The following is a 4688-nucleotide window of genomic DNA, read 5'->3' as shown; positions in this document are numbered from 1 at the left end:
TCTTCCTTCCATGAGCAGGGTAAAGTTCTAAGGATTCTAAGTAATGAGATGAAAAGCACAGTTTTTGACAGTGATGGAGGAGAAGATGTCCTGCCTGAGTCAACAGGCTCCTGCTGTCCCCACTGTGCCTGCCTGTCCCCCCCCCAGTATCTTCTCATCACAGAGATTTAAAAATGAAACATCTCTTCATAGCTTTTACTATTAGAACAAACCACCAGTTTGTTTGGTAGACAGTAGTGGATGGCATGGAGTTGGCAACAGCTCAGTTCTGGTGACTGTTCCGCGGTGGACAGCATCACAATGGTGGAAGTGGGTGGGAGACAGAAGGGTTATGAGGTGAGGCAGAAAGCCGGGGGTGGGCACAATGTCAATCTTCCACTAGGCCCCACCTCTTAGAGACCCTACCTTCTAGTACCTGTGGAATATTCCTTTACACTGTGAACATTTGACACTGTGATTCCTTCAATAGAGAAGCTGACTGGCCAATAGCTGAACAGGATAAAGTTAGGCAGGAGAGCCAAACTGAGAATGCTGGGAAGAAGAAGGATGGGGTCAGAGGAGTCGCTGGCAGATGCAGAGAGAAGCAAGATGGGCATGCTGTACTGAGAAAAGGTACCCAGCCATGTGGCAAAACACAGATAGGAAACATGGGTTAATTAAAATGTAAGATATAGTTAGTAGCAAGTCTGAGCTGGCGGAGCATTTATAATTAATATTAAGCCTCTGTGCTGGTTATTTGGGAACTGGTGGGCAGGACAGAAACTTCTGCCTGCAAGTGCCTTCTCACTTAGCCATCCAGGGAACCAAGCTTCCAGACCATGCACCTTTGGAGCAAGCCAAACCTGAACCATAGCAGCTGCTGAACTTGGCCAAGCTCCACTGATTTCTAAGAGATGGGCCGCATCATCTGAGAGTGACAGGACCACAGGGAAGGTATTTCTGGAGCTGCTGCAACCAAGGAGGAAATTAGCACTCATCTCTGAAAGACCAGGAGAAGCCCTGGTGACACAGGACTCGGGACAAGAGAGCTAGCTGACCATGCTGCTGTTGTGGTGCTTAATCACACTACACGGGGCAGTGCGGGGCTGCTTTCTATTGCCGCTGTTAGCATCTTCTCGTTCAGTGTTTTGAAACCCATAGACTATTACGCAACAACTGTAGAAGTCAGAAGGCTCAAACTGGCCGCTGGAGTTGTCCTTCCTTTGAGAAACCTTAATCTACGCAGACCAGACCGGCCTCGGACTCAGAGGGATCTTCCTGCCTCTGGGATTAAAGAAAATTCACCAGTACACCTAGCTCTTTTTCCTTCCTTCTTTTCTTTTTTAAAAGAAGACATGAATTAAAAACAAAAAAGATTTATTTGTGTATACGAGTGCTCTAGTATGCCAGCACGGCAGAAGAGAGCATCAGATCCCGTTGTAGATGGTTGTGAGCCACCATGTGGTTGCCAGGAATTGAACTCAGGACTTCTGGAAGAGCAGTCAGTGCTCTTAACAACTGAGCCATCTCGCTGGTCAGAGAAACCTTAACCTTGAATCCATTTCCTTCCCTTTTCTAGCTTCTAGAGGTCACCTGCACTCTTGACTTATGGCCCCCTCCTCCATCTTCAAAGTCAACCGCCATGACGCCATGTGACACTCCCCGCCCCCCCCCACCACCACCACTCATGCCTACCTCTTGGAAGAAAGCTTGTAATTACGTGTAGCCTGCCAGGAGAATCCAGGTTGGTTTCCCCATCTGAAGATTTTTCTTTTAACTGCACCAAAACTCTTCTTGCTAGGTATGAAAGCACACTCACAGCATGTGGACATAGTTGGAGCATCATTATTTTGACTGCCACATGACACAAGAAGACAAGATTACCAACCTGGAAGAAAACAAAACAAAACAAACAACAAAAACCACCCAGTAGAAAGGCTTTCACAGTAGCTGCCAAGAATCCTCCAGGAGCCCCCTGCTGTGGTATAAATGGTTCTCCACTATCCAAGTGATGGAAATGGAATCTTCAGTTTACATGATGGTGTTTAGAAATGGGCTTTGGGGAAGTACCTGGGATCAGATGAGGTCAAGAGACTGGGGAGCCCATCATGGGGCTGGTGGCTCCATAAGAAAAGCCAGGGAGCTCGGAACAGTCAGGTGCTCACTCCATGACATCCTGTTACGTTCTTCGCCGGATTATGAAGCAGCAAGAAGGTCCCTCCCCAAATGCCAGTACCATGCTCTTAGACTCCAGCCTCCAGAACTGCCAGCCAAATAAACTTCTTTTCTTTATAAACCACCCAGTTTCAACTATGCCAATATAGCAACTGAAAATGCACAATGACACCTACAACGTGGACTTAAAAGCTGCACTGAAACCCTCATTTCCAATGGGGAAACTGAGGCCCAAAGAGACAAAATGCTTGGCACCATGCGCATTGACTGAGCAGTCTGCAGTGGGCTGGAATCCAGTGTTTGACTCCATGCTCTGTGTTCTTCACAGAACAAATCCTTTCAGTCAGTTTCTCCACTCCTCTCTTTCTCCTCCCTCTTTTTAAAAGAACCTGCAGCCAGAGGCGGCCTCTTCATTTCCGGCTGCTTCTAGAACAGCGGGCTTCTCTTGAAGCAGAGAACCTGTGCTGCCTGCCTTTGCATCTGGTGCTCTGAACCTCGAGCGCCGTGCGGCTGTGGACTCTGAAGATTCTCTGCTTTCATCTTGGCTCAAAATAGCACCTGCCGTCCCGTTTAGCCTCAGAAACTTCAGAGGCTCCAGCCAAATGGGCAAATTTATCACCCGGTGAACTGACCTACATTCTACCTAATTGTTTCTGGCCTGACCATGACCCTAGGCGTCAGAGCTAAAAGGAAGAAAAAGTTGGCTAGATCTTAATGTGGTGAAGACTCTGTGGCCCTGGATGGGCCACAAAATTAATAACTGTCAGGAAGAAATTTACAGATGAAAGAGTCTGAGCACAGAATTAATTTTTACAAAGGACGCGCTTCCACTGATCTTTCAAGAAAAAGGAATTCTCAAAGCAATAATGTGAGGTTTCTCAGGGCCAGAGCCTCCCGCCCTCTTCACTGCTCTTTAATATATGTTGGGCCGGGTTGTATTTTATTACAAAGAGGGTCTACTTAGAAGTTAGCCCATGTGCACGCATGTGTGCCTGCATGTGTGTGTGTGGTTTACAAATGACATAGATTTCTCTCTAAATTACAAGTACGTCACCTTGTCCCCTCACCACTAGTAACATCAGAAACAAAGGGATTGCTGTTGTTTTGAAAACATGAGCTGATTGATGATGCTGTCTGCAGATACTGAAGATGTTGCTCAAATCATCATCAAATTCATTTTACTTCTCTGATTTTGTTTTTAATGCTTTGATTATAAAACCCCATTAGAACACTTCGGAGCCTCTTATTTCATCCTGGTCTTACAGTTTAGTCCAGTCAGCCCCTGTTGCATTCCACCTCCCCATGCACTTCCAATGCGGACCCAGGCATCATGGCTGGTTGAATATAGTACGTTGTTTTTGTGTTAGTCCTTGTAGCTTCACCTGCCTTGGTGTGCAAAGGGAAGCTGGGTCATTATCTGTACGTGTTTTCTTTTTCTCAAAGTTTTTCTTCAACTGGCATGACTTCAACATTTGCCTGTTTGAGCAAAAGAATGAGACACCCTCCAATTTCTCCAGCCTCCAGTAGTAAATACAAGATAAGGAAAAAAACCAGCATGACCAACACATCCAATGAAGCTTCTGTGTCAAGAAGCCGTTTGTGTGACCAGTTGTGGGGAGCCGAGACATGGAACCTCTGACGGGACTACAAGGCTGTTTACTTACAGACTTTTCTCCAGTTCCTTGGGTAGCTCCACAGCCAGACATGAGCTCATCACTCTGTCTTCCTCCAGCCTTCTCCCATGGGTTCCCACCTCAGTGGTCAATACCACCACCCACCGAGCTGTGTGATCCCGTGTCCAGTCACCAACCCATTGTTATCTTCTAAGAACCTCTTGAATCCATCTGTGTCTCTTTAACTCTGCCTGTGTGGCCAGAGCCACGTGCTGACATCTGTGGTCTCCAGGCACTTTTGTCTTCCTGGATCTCTTCCACCATTAAAATAAAACACTTAAAATTGTGCTTTATGACTGTTGGTATAAAGATTAGTACTGGATTTATGACTATATATTCATTTGCAATTCTGATTTTAAGATAAACTAAAAATTAAATCATTTTTATGGCCATTAGAATGTGCTACGAAGCCTGGGCACGATGCCTGCTGTGCCTGGCAGCTAAGTTGAGTTTGTTCATGCTGCTGGCCCACACCTGGATGCTCTCATTACCAGCTATTTGATCTCTGCACAGCCGCTGTAACTAATCCAACTGCAGACAGAGGGTTTAAGTATTCAAATTTGCCTATAACCCACCAAGACTATGCTTTAAAAAAAAACCCACTTTTTAATTAAAATGAAATTCCTATAACATAAAATTCACCATTTTAGCCATTTAAATGTGGAAAACTTAATGAGTTTTAGTATATTTAAAAATCTTTCTAAGCACTACCACTGTGCAATTTTTGGAATGTGTCCTACCCTCTGAATCCCTCCTCTCCAAATCCCTGATAGCAGCAAGAAGACGATCCCTTTCTCTGGCATGCCTTTGCCTCTTCTTGAGGTTTTCTTTGAGTCCTGTAAGTATTGCCTTTCATCTGCC

General features: G+C 45.5%; 1 long non-coding RNA gene across 1 annotated transcript; it reads left to right on the top strand.

Annotated features, from left to right (window-relative positions):
- Positions 1-314: 314 nt before the first annotated feature.
- LOC143273480 (uncharacterized) lies at positions 315-4113 on the top strand. Its single transcript, XR_013051604.1, has 2 exons — positions 315-612; positions 3598-4113. It is a non-coding gene; the product is annotated as an uncharacterized LOC143273480 (long non-coding RNA).
- Positions 4114-4688: the final 575 nt, after the last annotated feature.

This window comes from Peromyscus maniculatus, chromosome 5 (genome assembly GCF_049852395.1).
Source record: "Peromyscus maniculatus bairdii isolate BWxNUB_F1_BW_parent chromosome 5, HU_Pman_BW_mat_3.1, whole genome shotgun sequence".
Classification (NCBI taxonomy): Eukaryota; Metazoa; Chordata; class Mammalia; order Rodentia; family Cricetidae; genus Peromyscus; species Peromyscus maniculatus.
This window is presented reverse-complemented; position numbering and strand designations above follow the sequence as displayed.